Genomic DNA, 23,385 nt, shown 5'->3' on the forward strand with positions numbered 1-23,385 from the left:
TAGCCCCAGCACGACCCCCTACACTGCCCGATTACCACTGCACTGCCCTAAACCCTGAAACACCCCCAGCACGACCCCATACACTGCCCAGACACAACTGCACTGCCCTAAACCCTGAAACACCACCCCCAGCAAGACCCCCTACACTGCCAGAACACCACTGCCCTAAACCCTGAAACACCACCCCCAGCAAAACCCCCTACACTGCCTGAACACCACTGCACTGCCCTAAACCCTGAAACATCACCCCCAGCACGACCACCTACACTACCCCAACACCATAGCATTATCCTAAACCCTAAAACACTAACCCCCAGCACGATCACCTACACTACTCAAAGACCATTGCACTACAATAAAACACTACCCCCAACAAGACCCTCGACACTACCCAAACACCACTGCACTACCCTAAACCCTAAAACACGACCCCCTACACTACACAAACACCGCTGCACTACCCTAAACCCTAAAACACTACCCACAGCAGTACCCCCTACACTACCCAAACACCACTGCACTCCCCTAAACCACTACCCCCAGCACGACCCCCTACACTACCCAAACACTGCACTACCCTAAATCCTAAAACACTACCCCCAGCATGACCTCCTACACTACCCAAACACACTGCACTACCCTAAACCCTAAAACACTCCCCCCAGCATGAATCCCTACACTACCCAAACACCAATGCACTACCCTAAACCCTAAGTCTACCCCCAGCACTACCCCTACACTATCCAAACACCACTGCACTACCCTAAACCCAAAATCTACCCCAGCATGACCTCCTACAATACCCAGACACTTCTGCACAACACTAAATCTACACTCAGCACGACTCCCTACACTACCCAAACACCACTGCACTACCCTAAACCCAGAAACACTACCCCAGCACGACCCCCTACACTACACCAACACCACTGCACTACCCTAAACCCTAAATGTACCCCAAGCACGACCCCCTACACTACAACAAACACCACTACACTACCCTAAACCCTAAACCACTACCCCCAGCATGAACCTCTACACTACCCAAACACCGCTGCACTACCCTAAAACACTACCCTCATTAGTACCCCCTACACTACCCAAACACCACTGCACTACTCTAAACCCTAAAACACTACCCCAGCAGAACCCCCTACACTACCCAAACACCTTTGCACTCCCCTAAACCACTACCCCCAGCACGACCCCTACACTGCCCAAACACTGCACTACCCTAATCCCAAATACATTACCCCCAGCACGACTTCCTACACTACCCAAACACAAATGCACTACCCTAAACCCTAAATCTAGCCCCAGCACTACCCCCTACACTACCCAAACACCACTGCACTACACTAAATCTACCATCAGCACAAACCCCTACAGTACCCAAACACCACTGCTCTACCCTAAATCCTAAATCACTACCCAAAGCACTACCCCCTACACTACACCAACACCACTGCACTTCCCTCAACCCTGAAACACTACCCAAGCACGGCCCCCTACACTACACAAACACCACTGCACTACCAAAAACCCTAAATGCACCCCAAGCACGGCCCCCTACACTACAACAAACACCACTACACTACCCTAAACCCTAAAACACTACCCCCAGCATGAACCTCTACAATACCCAAACACCGCTGCACTACCCTAAAACACTACCCTCATTAGTACCCCCTACACTACCCAAACACCACTGCACTACTCTAAACCCTAAAACACTACCCCAGCAGAACCCCCTACACTACCCAAACACCTTTGCACCACCCTAAACCACTACCCCCAGCACGACCCCTACACTGCCCAAACACTGCACTACCCTAATCCCAAATACATTACCCCCAGCACGACTTCCTACACTACCCAAACACAAATGCACTACCCTAAACCCTAAATCTAGCCCCAGCACTACCCCCTACACTACCCAAACACCACTGCACTACACTAAATCTACCATCAGCACAAACCCCTACAGTACCCAAACACCACTGCACTACCCTAAATCCTAAATCACTACCCAAGGCACTACCCCCTACACTACACCAACACCACTGCACTACCCTCAACCCTAAAACACTACCCAAGCACGGCCCCCTACACTACACAAACACCACAGCACTACTCTAAACCCTGTAACACTAGCCCCAGCACGACCCCCTACACTGCCCGAACACCACTGCACTGCCCAAAACCCTGAAACACCCCAGCACGACCCCATACACTGCCCAGACACCACTGCACTGCCCTAAACCCTAAAACACCACCCGCAGCAAGACCCCCTACACTACCAGAACACTACTGCCCTAAACCCTGAAACACCACCCCCAGCAAGACCCCCTACACTGCCTGAACACCACTGCACTGCCCTAAACCCTGAAACATCACCCCCAGCACGACCACCTACACTACCCCAACAACATAGCACTATCCTAAACCTTAAAACACTAACCACCAGCACGATCACCTACACTACTCAAAGACCATTGCACTACACTAAAACTCTACCCACACCAAGACCCCCTACCCTACCCGAACACCACTGCACTACCCTAAACCCTAAAGCACCAGCCCCTACACTACACAAACACCGCTGCACTACCCTAAAACTTAAAACACGACCCCCAGCATGACCCCCTACACTACACAAACACCACTGCACTACCCTAAACCTTAAACACTACCCCCTACACTACACAAACACCACTGCACTACCCTAAACCCTAAAACACTAACACCAGCAGAACCCCCTACACTATCCAAACACCATTGCACTCCCCTAAACCACTACCCCAGCACGACCCCTACACTGCCCAAACACTGCACTACCCTAATCCCAAATACATTACCCCCAACATGACCTACTACACTACCCAAACACCAGTGCACTACCCTAAACCCTAAAACGCTTCCCCCAGCACGACTCCCAACACTACCCAAACACAAATGCACTACCCTAAACCCTAAATCTACCCCCAGCACTACCCCCTACACTACCCAAACACCACTGCACTACACTAAATCTACCATCAGCACAACCCCCTACACTACCCAAACACCACTGCACTACCCTAAACCCTAAAACACTACCCAAAGCACGACCCCCTACACTACACCAACACCACTGCACTACCCTCAACCCTAAAACACTACCCAAGCACGGCCCCCTACACTACACAAACAACACTGCACTACCAAAAACCCTAAATGTACACCAAGCACGACCTCCTACACTAAACAAACATCACTGCACTACAATAAACACTAAAACACTACCACCAGTATGGCCCCCTACACTACACAAACACCACAGCACTACTCTAAACCCTGTAAGACTAGCCCCAGCACGACCCCCTACACTGCCCGGACACCACTGCACTGCCCTAAACCCTGTAACACCCCCAGCACGACCCCATACACTGCCCAGACACCACTGCACTACCCTAAACCCTGAAACACCACCCCCAGCAAGACCCCCAACACTGCCAGAAAACCACTGCCCTAAACCCTGAAACACCACCCCCAGCAAGACCCCCTACACTGCCTGAACACCGTAGCACTATCCTAAACCTTAAAACACTAATCCCCAGCACGATCACCTACACTACTCAAAGACCATTGCACTACACTAAAACACTACCCCCAGCAAGACCCCCTACACTACCCAAACACCACTGCACACCCTAAACCCTAAAACACGACCCCCTACACTACACAAACACCACTGCACTACCCTAAACCTAAAACACTACCCCCAGCACGACCCCCTACACTACACAAAATCCACTGCACTACCTTAAACATTAAACACTACCCCCTACACTACACAAACACCACTGCACCACCCTAAACCCTAAAACACTACCCCCATTATGACCCCCTACACTACTCAAACACCACTGCACTACCCTAAAACACTACCCCCAGCAGTACCCCTACATTAACCAAACACCACTGCACTACCCTAAACCACTACCCCCAGCAAAAACCCCTACACTACCCAAACACCATTGCACTACCCTAAACCCTAAAAATCTACCCACAGCAGTACCCCCTACACTACCCAAACACCACTGCACTCCCCTTAACCACTACCCCCAGCACAACCCCCTACACTACCCAAACACTGCACTACCCTAAATCCTAAAACACTACCCCCAGCACGACCTCCTACACTACACAAACACCGCTGCACTACCCTAAAACTTAAAACACGACCCCCAGCACGACCCCCTACACTACACAAACACCACTGCACTACCCTAAACCTTAAACACTACCCCCTACACTACACAAACACCACTGCACTACCCTAAACCCTAAAACACTAACACCAGCAGAACCCCCTACACTACCCAAACACCATTGCACTCCCCTAAACCACTACCCCAGCACGACCCCTACACTGCCCAAACACTGCACTACCCTAATCCCAAATACATTACCCCCAACACGACCTACTACACAACCCAAACACCAGTGCACTACCCTAAACCCTAAAACGCTTCCCCCAGCACGACTCCCAACACTACCCAAACACAAATGCACTACCCTAAACCCTAAATCTACCCCCAGCACTACCCCCTACACTACCCAAACACCACTGCACTACACTAAATCTACCGTCAACACAACCCCCTACACTACCCAAACACCACTGCACTACCCTAAACCCTAAAACACTACCCAAAGCACGACCCCCTACACTACACCAACACCACTGCACTACCCTCAACCCTAAAACACTACCCAAGCACGGCCCCCTACACTACACAAACACCACTGCACTACCAAAAACCCTAAATGTACACCAAGCACGACCCCCTACACTACACAAACATCACTGCACTACAATAAACACTAAAACACTACCACCAGTATGGCCCCCTACACTACACAAACACCACAGCACTACTCTAAACCCTGTAACACTAGCCCCAGCACGACCCCCTACACTGCCCGGACACCACTGCACTGCCCTAAACCCTGAAACACCCCCAGCACGACCCCATACACTGCCCAGACACCACTGCACTGCCCTAAACCCTGAAACACCACCCCCAGCAAGACCCCCAACACTGCCAGAAAACCACTGCCCTAAAACCTGAAACACCACCCCCAGCAAGACCACCTACACTACCCCAACACCGTAGCACTATCCGAAACCTTAAAACACTAATCCCCAGCACGATCACCTACACTACTCAAAGACCATTGCACTACACTAAAACACTACCCCCAGCAAGACCCCCTACACTACCCAAACACCACTGCACACCCTAAACCCTAAAACACGACCCCCTACACTACACAAACACCACTGCACTACCCTAAACCTAAAACACTACCCCTAGCACGACCCCCTACACTACACAAAATCCACTGCACTACCCTAAACATTAAACACTACCCCCTACACTACACAAACACCACTGCACCACCCTAAACCCTAAAACACTACCCCCAGTACAACCCCCTACACTACTCAAACACCACTGCACTACCCTAAAACACTACCCCCAGCAGTACCCCTACATTAACCAAACACCACTGCACTACCCTAAACCACTACCCCCAGCAAAAACCCCTACACTACCCAAACACCATTGCACTACCCTAAACCCTAAAACACTACCCACAGCAGTACCCCCTACACTACCCAAACACCACTGCACTCCCCTAAACCACTACCCCCAGTACAACCCCCTACACTACCCAAACACTGCACTACCCTAAATCCTAAAACACTACCCCCAGCACGACCTCCTACACTACCCAAACACCACTGCACTACCCTAAACCCTAAAACACTCCCCCCAGCACGACTCCCTACACTACCCAAACACGAATGCACTACCCTAAACCCTAAGTCTACCCCCAGCACTACCCCCTACACTACCCAAACACCACTGCACTACCCTAAACCCAAAATCTACCCCAGCACGACCTCCTACACTACCCAAACACCACTGCACAACCCTAAATCTACCCTCAGCACGACCCCCTACACTACCCAAACACCACTGCACTACCCTAAACCCAAAAACACTACCCCCAGCATGACCCCCTACACTACACCAACACCACTGCACTACCCTAAACCCTAAAACACTACCCAAGCACAACCCCCTACACTACACAAACACCACTGCACTACCATAAACCCTAAAACACTTCACCCAGCACGAGTCCCAACACTACCCAAACACAAATGCACTACCCTAAACCCTAAAACACCACCCTAGCATGACCCCCTACACTACACCAACACCACTGCACTGCCCTAAACCCTAAAACACTACCCAAGCACGACCCCCTACACTACCCCAACACCACTGCACTACCCTAAACCCTAAAACCCTAACCCCCAGCACGATCCCCTACACTACCCAAACACCGTTGCACTAGGGGGTCGTGCTGGGGGTAGTGTTTTAGGTTTTAGGGTAGTGCAGTGGTGTTTGTGTAGTGTAGGGGGTCGTGTTTTAGGGTTTAGGGTAGTGCAGTGGTGTTTGGGTAGTGTAGGGAGTCGTGCTGGGGGAGTGTTTTAGGGTTTAGGGTAGTGCAGTGGTGTTTGGGTAGTGTAGGAGGTCATGCTGGGGGTAGTATTTTAGGGTTTAGGGTAGTGCAGTGTTTGGGTAGTGTAGGGGGTCGTGCTGGGTGTAGTGGTTTAGGGGAGTCTAGTGGTGTTTGGGTAGTGTAGGGGTACTGCTGGGGGTAGTGTTTTAGGGTTTAGGGTAGTGCAGTAGTGTTTGGGTAGTGTAGTGGTTGTGCTGGGGTAAGTGTTTTAGGGTTTAGGGTAGTGCAGTGGTGTTGGGGCAGTGTAGGGGGTTGTGCTGGGGGTGGTGTTTCATGGTTTAGGGCAGTGCAGTGGTGTTCGGGCAGTGTAGGGGGTTGTGCTGGGGTGGTGTTTCAGGGTTTAGGGCAGTGGTGTTCCAGCAGTGTAGGGAGTCTTGCTGAGAGTGGTGTTTCAGGGTTTAGGGCAGTGCAGTGGTGTTCGGGCAGTGTAGGGGGTCGTGCTGGGGCTAGTTTTTCAGGGTTTAGGGCAGTGAAGTGGTGTTCGGGCAGTGTAGGGGATCATGCTGGGTCTAGTGTTTCAGGGTTTAGGCCAGTGCAGTTATGTTCGGGCAGTGTAGAGGGACGTGCTGGGGGTAGGGTTTCACGGTTTAGGGCAGAGCAGTAGTGTTCGGGCAGTGTAGGGGTCATGCTGGGCGTAGTGTTTTTGGGTTTCGGGCAGTGCAGTGGTGTCTAGGCATTGAAGGGGGTCGTGCAGGGGGTGGTGTTTCAGGGTTTAGGGCAGTGCAGTGGTGTTCGGACAGTGTAGGGGGTCTTGCTGGGGGTGGTGTTTCAGGTTTAGGGCAGTGCAGTGGTGTCTGGGCAGTGTAGGGGGTCGTGCTGGGGTGGTGTTTCAAGGTTTAGGGCAGTGCAGTGTTGTTTGGGCAGTATAGGGGGTCGTGCTGGGGCTGATGTTTCAGGGTTTAGGGTAGTGCTGTGGTATTTGTGTAGTGTAGGGGGTCGTGCTGGTGGTAGTGTTTTAGGGTTTAGGGTAGTGCAGTGATGTTAATGTAGGAGGTCGTGCTTTGGGTACATTTAGGGTTTAGGGTAGTGCAGTCGTGTTTGTGTAGTGTAGGGGGTCGTGCTTGGGTAGTGTTTTAGGGTTTAGGGTAGTGCCGTGGTTGGGTGTGAGTGTTTGATTGGTTCTGATGCTCCGTCCATCACCACCCCCTGAAATGCCAGAAACCGGTCCTAGGAAGCTTGATTCCGGTCCAGGGAAGACATGGCTTGGCAGTTCGGGCTGGACTGTTCCCATGAGGCACAGGGTCAGACTGATTTGCATATGGCCATGTCTGAACTGGGGTGGCAGAGTGGGCTAAAGAACGGTGATGGATCAAACCCAGATCTGTTGACTGGGTGTGAGTGTTTGATTGGTTCTGATGCTCCGTCCATCACCACCCCCTTTTGTACCGCTTTGTTCACCATAAGTTGGCAGGGTATGCTCAGACGGGAGTCCCTTGCTCACTTTGCCACCGGATTCAAGCAAGCCTGGCTGAAGACGGCTGAAATGCCAGAAACCGGTCCTAGGAAGCTTGATTCCGGTCCAGGGAAGACATGGCTTGGCAGTTCGGGCTGGACTGTTCCCATGAGGCACAGGGTCAGACTGATTTGCATATGGCCATGTCTGAACTGGGGTGGCAGAGTGGGCTAAAGAACGGTGATGGATCAAACCCAGATCTCTTGACTGGGTGTGAGTGTTTGATTGGTTCTGATGCTCCGTCCATCACCACCCCCTTTTGTACCGCTTTGTTCACCATAAGTTGGCAGGGTATGCTCAGACGTGAGTCCCTTGCTCACTTTGCCACTGGATTCAAGCAAGCCTGGCTGAAGACGGCTGAAATGCCAGAAACCGGTCCTAGGAAGCTTGATTCCAGTCCAGGGAAGACATGGCTTGGCAGTTCGGGCTGGACTGTTCCCATGAGGCACAGGGTCAGACTGATTTGCATATGGCCATGTCTGAACTGGGGTGGCAGAGTGGGCTAAAGAACGGTGATGGATCAAACCCAGATCTGTTGACTGGGTGTGGGTGTTTGATTGGTTCTGATGCTCCGTCCATCACCACCCCCTTTTGTACCGTGGTGTTGGTGTAGTGCAGGGGGTCGTGCTGGGGGTAGTGTTTTAGGGTTTAGGGTAGTGCAGTAGTGTTTGGGTAGTGTAGGGGGTCATGCTGAGGGTAGATTTAGGGTTGTGCAGTTGTGTTTGGGTAGCGTAGGAGGTCGTGCTGGGATAGATGTATGGTTTAGGGTAGTGGATTGGTGTTTGGGTAGTGTAGGGGATAGTGTTGGGTGTAGATTTAGGGTTTAGGGTAGTGCATTGGTGTTTGGGTAGTGTAGGGGGTCGTGATGGGGTAGATGTAGGGTTTAGAGTAGTGCAGTCGTGTTTGGGTAGTGTAGGGGGTAGTGCTAGGGGTAGATTTAGGGTTTAGGGTAGTGCATTGGTGTTTGGGCATTGAAGGAGGTCGTGCAGGGGGTGGTGTTTCAGGGTTTAGGGCAGTACAGTGGTGTTCGGACAGTGTAGGGGGTCTTGCTGGGGGTGGTGTTTCAGGTTTTAGCACAGTGGTTTTCGGGCAGTGTAGGGGGTCTTGCTGGGGGTGGTGTTTCAGGTTTAGGGTAGTTGAGTAGTGTTTGGGTAGTGTAGGGGGTCATGCTGAGGGTAGATTTAGGGTTGTGCAGTTGTGTTTGGGTAGTGTAGGAGGTCGTGCTGGGATAGATGTGTGGTTTAGGGTAGTGCATTGGTGTTTGGGTAGTGTAGGGGGTCGTGATTGGGTAGATGTAGGGTTTAGAGTAGTGCAGTCGTGTTTGGGTAGTGTAGGGGGTAGTGCTAGAGGTAGATTTAGGGTTTAGGGTAGTGCAGTGGTGTTTGGGTAGTGTAGGAGATCATGCTGGGGGTAGTGTTTTAGGGTTTAGGGTAGTGCAGTGTTTGGGTAGTGTAGGGGGTCATGCTGGGGGTAGTGGTTTAGGGGAGTGCAGTGGTGTTTGGGTAGTGTGGGGGTTCTGCTGGGTGTAGTGTTTTAGGGTTTAGGGTAGTGCAGTAGTGTTTGGGTAGTGTAGGGAGTACTCCTGGGGTAGTGTTTTTGGGTAGTGCAGTGGTGTTTGGGTAGTGTAGGGGGTCGTTCTGGGGGTAGTGTTTTAGGGTTTAGGGTAGTACAGTGGTGTTTGTGTAGTGTAGGGGGTAGTGTTTTAGGGTTTAGGGTAGTGCAGTGGTGTTTGTTTAGTGTAGGGGGTCGTGCTGGGGGTAGTGTTTTAGGTTTTAGGGTAGTGCAGCGGTGTTTGTGTAGTGTAGGGGGTCGTGTTTTGGGGTTTAGGGTAGTGCAGTAGTGTTTGGGTAGTGTAGGGGGTCGTGCTGGGGTTAGTGTTTTAGGGTAGTGCAATGGTCTTTGGGTAGTCTAGGGGATCGTGCTGGGGGTTAGTGTTTTAGGGTTTAGGGTTTAGGGTAGTGCAGTGGTGCTGGGGTAGTGTAGGGGGTCATGCTGGGGTGGTGTTTCAGGGTTTAGGGCAGTGCAGTGGTGTTCGGGTAGTGTAGGGGGTCGTGCTGGGCTAGTGTTTCAGGGTTTAGGGCAGTGCAGTGGTGTTCGGACAATGTAGGGGGTCTTGCTGGGGGTGGTGTTTCAGGGTTTAGGGCCGTGGTTTTCGGGCAGTGTAGGGGGTCTTGCTGGGGGTGGTGTTTCAGGGTTTAGGGCAGTGCAGGGGTGTCTGGCCAGTGTAGGGGGTCATGCTGGGTTAGTGTTTCAGGGTTTAGGGCAGTTCAGTGGTGTTCTGGCAGTGTAGGGGGTTGTACTGGGGCTGGTGTTTCAGGGTTTAGGGTAGTGCTGTGGTGTTTGTGTAGTGTAGGGGGTCATGCTGGTGGTAGTGTTTTAGGGTAGTGCAGTGATGTTTGTGAAGTGTAGGGGGTCGTGCTTGGGGTACATTTAGGGTTTAGGGTAGTGCAGTGGTGTTTGTGTAGTGTAGGGGTCGTGCTTGGGTAGTGTTTTAGGCTTTAGGGTAGTGCAGTGGTGTTGGTGTAGTGTAGGGGACGTGCTGGGGGTAGTGATTTAGGGTAGTGCAGTAGTGTTTGGGTAGTGTAGGGGGTCATGCTGAGGGTAGATTTAGGGTTGTGCAGTGGTGTTTGGGTAGTGAAGGGGGTAGTGCTGGGTGTACATTTAGGGTTTAGGGTAGTGCAGTGGTGTTTGTGTAGTGTAGGGGGTCGTGCTTGGGTAGTGTTTTAGGGTTCAGGGTAGTGCAGTGGTGTTGGTGTAGTGTAAGGGGACATGTTGGGGGTAGTGTTTTAGGGTTTAGGGTAGTGCAATGGTGTTTGGGTAGTGTAGGGGGTTCCGCTGAGTGTAGTGTTTTAGGGTTTAGGATAGTGTGGTGGTGTTTGGGCAGTGTAGGGGGTACTGCTGGGGGTAGTGTTTTAGGGTTGTGTAGTGGTGTTTGGGTAGTGTAGGGGGTCGTGCTGAGGTTAGTGTTTTAGGGATTAAGGTAGTGCAGTGGTGTTTGTGTAGTGTAGGGGGTAGTGATTTAGGGTTTAGGGTAGTGCAGTGTTGTTTGTGTAGTGTAGGGGGTCATGCTGGGGGTAGTGTTTTAGGTTTTAGGGTAGTGCAGTGGAGTTTGTGTAGTGTAGGGGGTCGTGTTTTAGGGTTTAGGGTAGTGCAGTGGTGTTTGGGTAGTGTAGGAGGTCATGCTGGGGGTAGTGTTTTAGGGATTAGGGTAGTGCAGTGTTTGGGTAGTGTCGGGGGTCGTGCTGGGTGTAGTGGTTTAGGGGGGTGCAGTGGTGTTTGGGTAGTGTAGGAGGTACTGCTGGGGGTAATGTTTTAGGGTTTAGGGTAGTGCAGTGGTGTTTGGGTAGTGTAGGTGGCCGTGCTGGGAGTAGTGTTTTAGGGAGTGCAATGGTCCTTGGGTAATGTAGGGGATCGTGCTGGGGGTGGTGTATCAGGGTTTGGTGTTTGTGTAGTGTAGAGGGTCGTGCTGGGGGTAGTGTTTTAGGGTTTAGGGTAGTGCAATGGTGTTTGGGTAGTGTAGGGGTAGGGCTGGGGGCAGTGATTTAGGGTTTAGGGTAGTGCAGTGGTGTTGGGGTAGTGTAGGGGTCGTGATGGGGTGATGTTTTAGGGCTTAGGGAGGGCAGTGCGGTGGTGTTTAGGTAGTGTAGGGGGTCGTGCTGGGGGTGGTGTTTTACGGTTTAGGGCAGTGCTGTGGTGTTCGAGCAGTGTAGGGGTTTATACATGGGGTGGTGCTTTCAGGTTTTGGGCAGTGCAGTGGTGTTAGGGCAGTGTAGGGGGTCATGCTGGGGGTTGTGGTTTGGGGTTTAGGACAGTGCAGTGGTGTTTGGGCAGTGTAGGGAGTCATGCTGGGGTGGTGTTGTAGGGTTTAGGGAACTGCAGTGGTGTTCGGGCAGTTTAGAGGGCGTGCTGGGGCTGGTGTTTCAGGATTTAGGGTAGTGCTGTGGTGTTTTTGTAGTGTAGGGGGTCGTGCTGGTGGTAGTGTTTTAGGGTTTAGGGTAGTGGAGTGATGTTTGTGCAGTGTAGGGGGTCGTGCTTGGGGTACATTTAGGGCTTAGCGTAGTGCAGTGGTGTTTGTGTAGTGTAGGGGGCCGTGCTGGGGGTAGTGTTTTAGGGTAGTGCAATGGTCTTTGGGTAATGTAGGGGATCGTGCTGGGGTGGTGTATCAGGGTTTAGTGTAGTGCAGTGGTGTTTGTGTAGTGTAGAGGGATGTGCTGGGGGTAGTGTTTTAGGGTTTAGGGCAGTGCAATGGTGTTTGGGTAGTGTAGGGGTAGTGCTGGGGGCAGTGTTTTAGGGTTTAGGGTAGTGCAGTGGTGTTGGGGTAGTGTAGGGGTCGTGATGGGGTGATGTTTTAGGGCTTAGGGCAGTGCGGTGGTGTTCAGGTAGTGTAGGGGGTCGCGCTGGGGGTGGTGTTTTATGGTTTAGGGCAGTGCTGTGGTGTTCGAGCAGTGTAGGGGTTTATACATGGGGTGGTGCTTTAGGGTTTAGGGCAGTGCAGTGGTGTTAGGGCAGTGTAGGGGGTGATTCTGAGGGTTGTGGTTTGGGGTTTAGGACAGTGCAGTCGTGTTGGGCAGTGTAGGGAGTCATGCTGGGGTGGTTTTGTAGGGTTTAGGGCAGAGCAGTGGGGTTTGGGCAGTTTAGAGGGCGTGCTGGGGCTGGTGTTTCAGGGTTTAGGGTAGTGCTGTGGTGATTGTGTAGTGTAGAGGGTCGTGCTGGTGGTAGTGTTTTAGGGTTTAGGGTAGTGCAGTGATGTTTGTGCAGTGTAGGGGGTCGTGCTTGGGGTACATTTAGGGCTTAGCGTAGTGCAGTGGTGTTTGGGTAGTGTAGGGGGTCGTGCTTGGGTAGTGTTTTAGGGTTTAGGGCAGTGCAGTGGTGTTTGTGTAGTATAGGGGGTCGTGCTGGGGGTAGTGTTTTAGGGTTTAGGGGGGTGCAGTAGTGTTTGGGTAGTGTAGGGGGTCGTGCTTATGGTAGATTTAGGGTTGTGCAGTGGTGTTTGGGTAGTGTAGGGGGAAGTGCTGGGGGTAGATTTAGGGTTTAGGGTAGTGCAGTGGTGTTTGGGTAGTGTAGGAGGTCATGCTGGGGATAGTGTTTTAGGGTTTAGGGTAGTGCAGTGTTTGGGTAGTATAGGGGGGTCTTGCAGGGGGTAGTGGTTTAGGGGAGTGCAGTGGTGTTTGGGTAGTGTAGCGGGTACTGCTGTGGGTAGTATTTTAGGGTTTAGGGTAGTGCAATGGTGTTTGGGTAGTGTAGGGGGCTCTGCTGGGTGTAGTGTTTTAGGGTTTAGGGTAGTGCAGTGGTGTTTGGGTAGTGTAGGGGGTACTGCTGGGGGTAGGGTTTTAGTGTAGTGCAGTGGTGTTTGGGTAGTGTAGGGGGTAGTCTTTTAGGGTTTAGAGTAGTGCAGTGGTGTTTGTGTAGTGTAGGGGGTCGTGCTGGGTGTAGTATTTTAGGTTTTAGGGTAGTCCAGCTGTGTTTGTGTACTATAGGAGGTCATGTTTTAGGATTTAGGGTAGTGCAGTGGTGTTTGGGTAGTGTAGGGGGTCGTGCTGGGGTAGTGTTTTAGGGTAGTGCAATGGTCTTTGGGTAGTGTAGGGGATCATGCTGGGGGTTAGTGTTTTAGGGTTTAGGGCAGTGCAGTGGTTTTTGGGCAGTGTAGGTGGTCATGCAGGGGTGGTGTTTCAGGGTTTAGTGTAGTGCAGTGGTGTTTGTGTTGTGTAGAGGCTCGTGCTTGTGGGGTGTATTATGGTTCAGGGCAGTTCAGTGGTGTTCGGGCAGTGTAGGGGGCCATGCATGTGGTGGTGATTCAGGGTTTAGGGCAGTGCAGTGGTGTTCGGGCAGTGTAGGGTGACATGCGGCGGGTGGTGTTTAAGGGTGTAGTGCAGTGCTCTGGTGTTCGGGCAGTGTAGGGGGTCATGCTGGGGGTGGTGCTTTAGGGTTTAGGGCAGTGAAGTGGTGTTCGGGCAGTGTAGGGAGTGAGCTGGGGGGGGTGTTTTAGGGTTTAGGGGAGTCCATTGGTGTTCGGGCAGTGTAGGGGGTCATGCAGGGGGTAGTGTTTTAGGGTTTAGGGTAGTGCAGTGGTGTTGGGTTGTGTACTGGGTCGTGCTGAGAGTAGATTTAGGATTTAGGGTAGTGCAGTGGTGTTTGGGTAGTGTAGGGGGTCGTGCTGAGAGTAGATTTAGGATTTAGGGTAGTGCAGTGGTGTTTGGGTAGTGTAGGGGTCATGCTGAGTATAGATTTAGGGTTTAGGGCAGTGCAGTGGTGTTTGGGTAGTGTAGGGAGTCGTGCTGGGTGGGAGTCTTTTAGGGTTTAGGGTAGTGCAGTGGTGTTTGGGTAGTGTAGGAGGTCATGCTGGGGGTAGTGTTTTAGGGTTTAGAGCAGTGCAGTGCTGTTCGGGCAGTGTAGGGGGTCGTGCAGGGAATAGTGTTTTAGCGTTTAGGGTAGTGCAGTGGTGTTTGAGTAGTGTTGGGAGTTGTGCTGAGAGTAGATTTAGTGTAGTGCAGTGGTGTTTGGGTAGTGTAGGGGGTAGTGCTGGGGGTAGATTTAGGGATTAGGGTAGTGCATTTGTGTTTGGGTAGTGTTGGGAGTCATGCTGGGGGAAGTGTTTTAGGGATTAGGGTAGTGCAGTGGAGTTTGGGTAGTGTAGGAGGTCGTGCTAGGGGTAGTGTTTTAGGGTTTAGGGTAATGCAGTGTTTGGGCAGTGTAGGGGGTTGTGCTGGGGGTAGTGGTTTAGGGGAGTGCAGTGGTGTTTGGGTAGTGTAGGGGGTACTGCTGTGGGTAGTGTTTTAGTGTTTAGGGTAGTGCAATGGTGTTTGTGTAGTGTAGGAGGTTCTGCTGGGGGTAGTATTTTAGGGTTTAGAGTAGTGCAGTGGTGTTTGGGTAGTGTAGGGGGTACTAATAAGGGTAGTGTTTTAGGGTAGTGCAGCGGCGTTCGGGTAGTGTAGGGGGTCGTGCTGGGGGTAGTGTTTTAGGGTTTAATGTAATGCTGTGGTGTTTGTTGTAGTGTAGGGGGTCGTGCTTGGGGTACATTTAGGGTTTAGGGTAGTGCAGTGGTGTTTGTGTAGTGTAGGGTGTCGTGCTTGGGTAGTGTTTTAGGGTTTCGGGTAGTGCAGTGGTGTTGTTGTAGTGTAGGGGGTCATGCTGGGGGTAGTGTTTTTGGGTGTAGGGTAGTGCAGTGGTGTTTGGGTAGTGTAGGGGGTCGTGCTGAGGGTAGAGTTAGGGTTGTGCAGTGGTGTTTGGGTAGTGTAGGAGGACGTGCTGGAGTAGATTTAGCGTTTAGGGTAGTGCAGTGGTAATTGGGTAGTGTAGGGGGCATGCTGGGGGTAGATTTAGGGTTTAGGGCAGTGCAGTGGTGTTTGGGTAGTGTTGGGAGTCATGCTGGGGGAAGTGTTTTAGGGTTTAGGGGAGTGCAGTGGAATTTGGGTAGTGTAGGAGGTCGTGCTAGGGGTAGTGTTTTAGGGTTTAGGGTAGTGCAGTGTTTGGGCAGTGCAGGGGGTCGTGCTGTGGGTAGTGGTTTAGGGGAGTGCAGTGGTGTTTGGGTAGTGTAGGGGGTACTGCTGTGGATAGTGTTTTAGTGTTCAGGGTAGTGCAATAGTGTTTAGGTAGTGTAGGGGGTTCTGCTGGGGGTAGTGTTTTAGGGTTTAGAGTAGTGCAGTGGTGTTTGGGTAGTGTAGGGGGTACTAATAAGGGTAGTGTTTTAGGGTAGTGCAGTGGCGTTTGGGTAGTGTAGGGGGTCGTGCTGGGGGCAGTGTTTTAGGGTTTAATGTAGTTCTGTGGTGTTTGTGTAGTGTAGGGGGTCGTGCTGCTGGTAGTGTTTTAGGGTATAGGTTAGTGTTGTGGTGTTTGTTGTAGTGTAGGGGGGTGTTCTTGGGGTACATTTAGGGTTTAGGGTAGTGCAGTGGTGTTTGTGTAGTGTAGGGGGTCGTGCTTGGGTAATGTTTTAGGGTTTCGGGTAGTGCAGTGGTGTTGTTGTAGTGTAGGGGGTCATGCTGGGGGTAGTGTTTTTGGGTGTAGGGTAGTGCAGTGGTGTTTGGATAGTGTAGGGGGTCGTGCTGAGGGTAGATTTAAGGTTGCGCAGTGGTGTTTGGGTAGTGTAGGAGGACGTGCTGGAGTAGATTTAGCATTTAGGGTAGTGCAGTGGTGTTTGGGTAGTGTATGGGGTCATGCTGGGGGTAGATTTAGGGTTTAGGGCAGTGCAGTGGTGTTTGGGTAGTGTAGGGAGTCGTGCTGGAGGTAGTGTTTTAGGGTTTAGGGTAGTGCTGTGGTGTTTGTGTAGTGTAGGGGTCGTGTTGATGCTAGTGTTTTAGTTTATAGGGTAGTGTAGTGGTGTTTGTTGTAGTGTAGGGGGTCGTGCTTGGGGTACAATTAGGGTTTAGGGTAGTGCAGTGGTGTTTGTGTAGTGTAGGGGGTCGTGCTTGGGTAGTGTTTTAGGGTTTCGGGTAGTGCAGTGGTGTTGGTGTAGTGTAGGTTGTCATGTTGGGGGTAGTGTTTTTGGGTTTAGGGTAGTGCAGTGGTGCTTGGGTAGTGTAGGGGGTCGTGCTGAGGGTAGATTTAGGGTTGTGCAGTGGTGTTTGGGTAGTGTAGGAGGATGTGCTGGAGTAGATTTAGGGTTTAGGGTTGTGCAGTGGTGTTTGGGTAGTGTAGGGAGTAGTGCTGGGGATAGATTTAGGGTTTAGGGTAGTGCAGTGGTGTTTGGGTAGTGTAGGAGGTCATGCTGGGGGTAGTGTTTTAGGGATTAGGGTAGTGCAGTGTTTGGGTAGTGTCGGGGGTCGTGCTGGGTGTAGTCTTTGAGGGGGGTGCAGTGGTGTTTGGGTAGTGTAGGAGGTACTGCTGGGGGTAGTGTTTTAGGGTTTAGGGTAGTGCAGTGGTGTTTGGGTAGTGTAGGTGGCCGTGCTGGGGGTAGTGTTTTAGGGAGTGCAATGGTCCTTGGGTAATGTAGGGGATCGTGCTGGGGGTGGTGTATCAGGGTTTGGTGTTTGTGTAGTGTAGAGGGTCGTGCTGGGGGTAGTGTTTTAGGGTTTAGGGTAGTGCAATGGTGTTTGGGTAGTGTAGGGGTAGGGCTGGGGGCAGTGATTTAGGGTTAAGGGTAGTGCAGTGGTGTTGGGGTAGTGTAGGGGTCGTGATGGGGGTGATGTTTTAGGGCTTAGGGCAGTGCGGTGCTGGTAGTGTTTTAGGGTTTAGGGTAGTGGAGTGATGTTTGTGCAGTGTGGGGGGTCGTGCTTGGGGTACATTTAGGGCTTAGCGTAGTGCAGTGGTGTTTGTGTAGTGTAGGGGGTTGTGCTTGGGTAGTGTTTTAGGGTTTAGGGTAGTGCAGTGGTGTTTGGGTAGTGTAGGGGGCCGTGCTGGGGGTAGTGTTTTAGGGTAGTGCAATGGTGCTGGGGTGGTGTATCAGGGTTTAGTGTAGTGCAGTGGGGTTTGTGTAGTGTAGAGGGATGTGCTGGGGGTAGTGTTTTAGGGTTTAGGGCAGTGCAATGGTGTTTGGGTAGTGTAGGGGTAGTGCTGGGGGCAGTGTTTTAGGGTTTAGGGTAGTGCAGTGGTGTTGGGGTAGTGTAGGGGTCGTGATGGGGGTGATGTTTTAGGGCTTAGGGCAGTGCGGTGGTGTTCAGGTAGTGTAGGGGGTCGTGCTGGGTGTGGTGTTTTACGGTTTAGGGCAGTGCTGTGGTGTCCGAGCAGTGTAGGGGTTTATACATGGGGTGGTGCTTTAGGGTTTAGGGCAGTGCAGTGGTGTTAGGGCAGTGTAGGGGGTCATGCTGTGGGTTGTGGTTTGGGGTTTAGGACAGTGCAGTCGTGTTGGGCAGTGTAGGGAGTCATGCTGGGGTGGTTTTGTAGGGTTTAGGGCAGAGCAGTGGGGTTTGGGCAGTTTAGAGGGCGTGCTGGGGCTGGTGTTTCAGGGTTTAGGGTAGTGCTGTGGTGATTGTGTAGTGTAGAGGGTCGTGCTGGTGGTAGGGTTTTAGGGTTTAGGGTAGTGCAGTGATGTTTGTGCAGTGTAGGGGTCGTGCTTGGGGTACATTTAGGGCTTAGCGTAGTGCAGTGGTGTTTGGGTAGTGTAAGGGGTCGTGCTTGGGTAGTTTTTTAGGGTTTAGGGCAGTGCAGTGGTGTTGGTGTAGTATAGGGGGTCGTGCTGGGGGTAGTGTTTTAGGGTTTAGGGGGGTGCAGTAGTGTTTGGGTAGTGTAGGGGGTCGTGCTTATGGTAGATTTAGGGTTGTGCAGTGGTGTTTGGGTAGTGTAGGGAGAAGTGCTGGGGGTAGATTTAGGGTTTAGGGTAGTGCAGTGGTGTTTGGGTAGTGTAGGAGGTCATGCTGGGGATAGTGTTTTAGGGTTTAGGGTAGTGCAGTGTTTGGGTAGTATAGGGGGGTCTTGCAGGGGGTAGTGGTTTAGGGGAGTGCAGTGGTGTTTGGGTAGTGTAGCGGGTACTGCTGTGGGTAGTATTTTAGGGTTTAGGGTAGTGCAATGGTGTTTGGGTAGTGTAGGGGGCTCTGCTGGGTGTAGTGTTTTAGGGTTTAGGGTAGTGCAGTGGTGTTTGGGTAGTGTAGGGGGTACTGCTGGGGGTAGGGTTTTAGGGTAGAGCAGTGGTGTTTGGGTAGTGTAGGGGGTAGTCTTTTAGGGTTTAGGGTAGTGCAGTGGTGTTTGTGTACTATAGGAGGTCATGTTTTAGGGTTTAGGGTAGTGCAGTGGTGTTTGGGTAGTGTAGGGGGTCGTGCTGGGGTAGTGTTTTAGGGTAGTGCAATGGTCTTTGGGTAGTGTAGGGGATCGTGCTGGGGGTTAGTGTTTTAGGGTTTAGGGCAGTGCAGTGGTTTTTGGGCAGTGTAGGTGGTCATGCAGGGGTGGTGTTTCAGGGTTTAGTGTAGTGCAGTGGTGTTTGTGTTGTGTAGAGGCTCGTGCTTGGGGGGTGTATTATGGTTTAGGGCAGTTCAGTGGTGTTCGGGCAGTGTAGGGGGCCATGCATGTGGTGGTGATTCAGGGTTTAGGGCAGTGCAGTGGTGTTCGGGCAGTGTAGGGTCTCATGCTGCGGGTGGTGTTTAAGGGTGTAGTGCAGTGCTCTGGTTTTCGGGCAGTGTAGGGGGTCATGCTGGGGGTGGTGCTTTAGGGTTTAGGGCAGTGAAGTGGTGTTCGGGCAGTGTAGGGAGTGAGCTGGGGGTGGTGTTTTAGGGTTTAGGGGAGTCCATTGGTGTTCGGGCAGTGTAGGGGGTCATGCAGGGGGTAGTGTTTTAGGGTTTAGGGTAGTGCAGTGGTGTTGGGTTGTGTACTGGGTCGTGCTGAGAGTAGATTTAGGATTTAGGGTAGTGCAGTGGTGTTTGGGTATTGTAGGGGGTCGTGCTGAGAGTAGATTTAGGATTTAGGGTAGTGCAGTGGTGTTTGGGTAGTGTAGGGGTCATGCTGAGTGTAGATTTAGGGTTTAGGGCAGTGCAGTGGTGTTTGGGTAGTGTAGGGAGTCGTGCTGGGTGGGAGTCTTTTAGGGTTTAGGGTAGTGCAGTGGTGTTTGGGTAGTGTAGGAGGTCATGCTGGGGGTAGTGTTTTAGGGTTTAGAGCAGTGCAGTGCTGTTCGGGCAGTGTAGGGGGTCGTGCAGGGAATAGTGTTTTAGCGTTTAGGGTAGTGCAGTGGTGTTTGAGTAGTGTTGGGAGTTGTGCTGAGAGTAGATTTAGTGTAGTGCAGTGGTGTTTGGGTAGTGTAGGGGGTAGTGCTGGGGGTAGATTTAGGGATTAGGGTAGTGCATTTGTGTTTGGGTAGTGTTGGGAGTCATGCTGGGGGAAGTGTTTTAGGGATTAGGGTAGTGCAGTGGAGTTTGGGTAGTGTAGGAGGTCGTGCTAGGGGTAGTGTTTTAGGGTTTAGGGTAATGCAGTGTTTGGGCAGTGTAGGGGGTTGTGCTGGGGGTAGTGGTTTAGGGGAGTGCAGTGGTGTTTGGGTAGTGTAGGGGGTACTGCTGTGGGTAGTGTTTTAGTGTTTAGGGTAGTGCAATGGTGTTTGTGTAGTGTAGGAGGTTCTGCTGGGGGTAGTATTTTAGGGTTTAGAGTAGTGCAGTGGTGTTTGGGTAGTGTAGGGGGTACTAATAAGGGTAGTGTTTTAGGGTAGTGCAGCGGCGTTCGGGTAGTGTAGGGGGTCATGCTGGGGGTAGTGTTTTAGGGTTTAATGTAATGCTGTGGTGTTTGTTGTAGTGTAGGGGGTCGTGCTTGGGGTACATTTAGGGTTTAGGGTAGTGCAGTGGTGTTTGTGTAGTGTAGGGTGTCGTGCTTGGGTAGTGTTTTAGGGTTTCGGGTAGTGCAGTGGTGTTGTTGTAGTGTAGGGGGTCATGCTGGGGGTAGTGTTTTTGGGTGTAGGGTAGTGCAGTGGTGTTTGGGTAGTGTAGGGGGTCGTGCTGAGGGTAGAGTTAGGGTTGTGCAGTGGTGTTTGGGTAGTGTAGGAGGACGTGCTGGAGTAGATTTAGCATTTAGGGTAGTGCAGTGGTGTTTGGGTAGTGTATGGGGTCATGCTGGGGGTAGATTTAGGGTTTAGGGCAGTGCAGTGGTGTTTGGGTAGTGTAGGGAGTCGTGCTGGAGGTAGTGTTTTAGGGTTTAGGGTAGTGCTGTGGTGTTTGTGTAGTGTAGGGGTCGTGTTGATGCTAGTGTTTTAGTTTATAGGGTAGTGTAGTGGTGTTTGTTGTAGTGTAGGGGGTCGTGCTTGGGGTACAATTAGGGTTTAGGGTAGTGCAGTGGTGTTTGTGTAGTGTAGGGGGTCGTGCTTGGGTAGTGTTTTAGGGTTTCGGGTAGTGCAGTGGTGTTGGTGTAGTGTAGGTTGTCATGTTGGGGGTAGTGTTTTTGGGTTTAGGGTAGTGCAGTGGTGCTTGGGTAGTGTAGGGGGTCGTGCTGAGGGTAGATTTAGGGTTGTGCAGTGGTGTTTGGGTAGTGTAGGAGGATGTGCTGGAGTAGATTTAGGGTTTAGGGTTGTGCAGTGGTGTTTGGGTAGTGTAGGGAGTAGTGCTGGGGATAGATTTAGGGTTTAGGGTAGTGCAGTGGTGTTTGGGTAGTGTAGGAGGTCATGCTGGGGGTAGTGTTTTAGGGATTAGGGTAGTGCAGTGTTTGGGTAGTGTCGGGGGTCGTGCTGGGTGTAGTCTTTGAGGGGGGTGCAGTGGTGTTTGGGTAGTGTAGGAGGTACTGCTGGGGGTAGTGTTTTAGGGTTTAGGGTAGTGCAGTGGTGTTTGGGTAGTGTAGGTGGCCGTGCTGGGGGTAGTGTTTTAGGGAGTGCAATGGTCCTTGGGTAATGTAGGGGATCGTGCTGGGGGTGGTGTATCAGGGTTTGGTGTTTGTGTAGTGTAGAGGGTCGTGCTGGGGGTAGTGTTTTAGGGTTTAGGGTAGTGCAATGGTGTTTGGGTAGTGTAGGGGTAGGGCTGGGGGCAGTGATTTAGGGTTAAGGGTAGTGCAGTGGTGTTGGGGTAGTGTAGGGGTCGTGATGGGGGTGATGTTTTAGGGCTTAGGGCAGTGCGGTGCTGGTAGTGTTTTAGGGTTTAGGGTAGTGGAGTGATGTTTGTGCAGTGTGGGGGGTCGTGCTTGGGGTACATTTAGGGCTTAGCGTAGTGCAGTGGTGTTTGTGTAGTGTAGGGGGTTGTGCTTGGGTAGTGTTTTAGGGTTTAGGGTAGTGCAATGGTGCTGGGGTGGTGTATCAGGGTTTATTGTAGTGCAGTGGGGTTTGTGTAGTGTAGAGGGATGTGCTGGGGGTAGTGTTTTAGGGTTTAGGGCAGTGCAATGGTGTTTGGGTAGTGTAGGGGTAGTGCTGGGGGCAGTGTTTTAGGGTTTAGGGTAGTGCAGTGGTGTTGGGGTAGTGTAGGGGTCGTGATGGGGGTGATGTTTTAGGGCTTAGGGCAGTGCGGTGGTGTTCAGGTAGTGTAGGGGGTCGTGCTGGGGGTGGTGTTTTACGGTTTAGGGCAGTGCTGTGGTGTTCGAGCAGTGTAGGGGTTTATACATGGGGTGGTGCTTTAGGGTTTAGGGCAGTGCAGTGGTGTTAGGGCAGTGTAGGGGGTCATGCTGTGGGTTGTGGTTTGGGGTTTAGGACAGTGCAGTCGGGTTGGGCAGTGTAGGGAGTCATGCTGGGGTGGTTTTGTAGGGTTTAGGGCAGAGCAGTGGGGTTTGGGCAGTTTAGAGGGTGTGCTGGGGCTGGTGTTTCAGGGTTTAGGGTAGTGCTGTGGTGATTGTGTAGTGTAGAGGGTCGTGCTGGTGGTAGGGTTTTAGGGTTTAGGGTAGTGCAGTGATGTTTGTGCAGTGTAGGGGGTCGTGCTTGGGGTACATTTAGGGCTTAGCGTAGTGCAGTGGTGTTTGGGTAGTGTAAGGGGTCGTGCTTGGGTAGTTTTTTAGGGTTTAGGGCAGTGCAGTGGTGTTGGTGTAGTATAGGGGGTCGTGCTGGGGGTAGTGTTTTAGGGTTTAGGGGGGTGCAGTAGTGTTTGGGTAGTGTAGGGGGTCGTGCTTATGGTAGATTTAGGGTTGTGCAGTGGTGTTTGGGTAGTGTAGGGAGAAGTGCTGGGGGTAGATTTAGGGTTTAGGGTAGTGCAGTGGTGTTTGAGTAGTGTAGGAGGTCATGCTGGGGATAGTGTTTTAGGGTTTAGGGTAGTGCAGTGTTTGGGTAGTATAGGGGGGTCTTGCAGGGGGTAGTGGTTTAGGGGAGTGCAGTGGTGTTTGGGTAGTGTAGCGGGTACTGCTGTGAGTAGTATTTTAGGGTTTAGGGTAGTGCAATGGTGTTTGGGTAGTGTAGGGGGCTCTGCTGGGTGTAGTGTTTTAGGGTTTAGGGTAGTGCAGTGGTGTTTGGGTAGTGTAGGGGGTACTGCTGGGGGTAGGGTTTTAGGGTAGTGCAGTGGTGTTTGGGTAGTGTAGGGTGTAGTCTTTTAGGGTTTAGGGTAGTGCAGTGGTGTTTGTGTACTATAGGAGGTCATGTTTTAGGGTTTAGGGTAGTGCAGTGGTGTTTGGGTAGTGTAGGGGGTCGTGCTGGGGTAGTGTTTTAGGGTAGTGCAATGGTCTTTGGGTAGTGTAGGGGATCGTGCTGGGGGTTAGTGTTTTAGGGTTTAGGGCAGTGCAGTGGTTTTTGGGCAGTGTAGGTGGTCATGCAGGGGTGGTGTTTCAGGGTTTAGTGTAGTGCAGTGGTGTTTGTGTTGTGTAGAGGCTCGTGCTTGGGGGGTGTATTATGGTTTAGGGCAGTTCAGTGGTGTTCGGGCAGTGTAGGGGGCCATGCATGTGGTGGTGATTCAGGGTTTAGGGCAGTGCAGTGGTGTTCGGGCAGTGTAGGGTGTCATGCTGCGGGTGGTGTTTAAGGGTGTAGTGCAGTGCTCTGGTGTTCAGGCAGTGTAGGGGGTCATGCTGGGGGTGGTGCTTTAGGGTTTAGGGCAGTGAAGTGGTGTTCG

This window comes from Triturus cristatus, chromosome 1_1 (assembly GCF_964204655.1).
Source record: "Triturus cristatus chromosome 1_1, aTriCri1.1, whole genome shotgun sequence".
Taxonomy (NCBI): domain Eukaryota; kingdom Metazoa; phylum Chordata; class Amphibia; order Caudata; family Salamandridae; genus Triturus; species Triturus cristatus.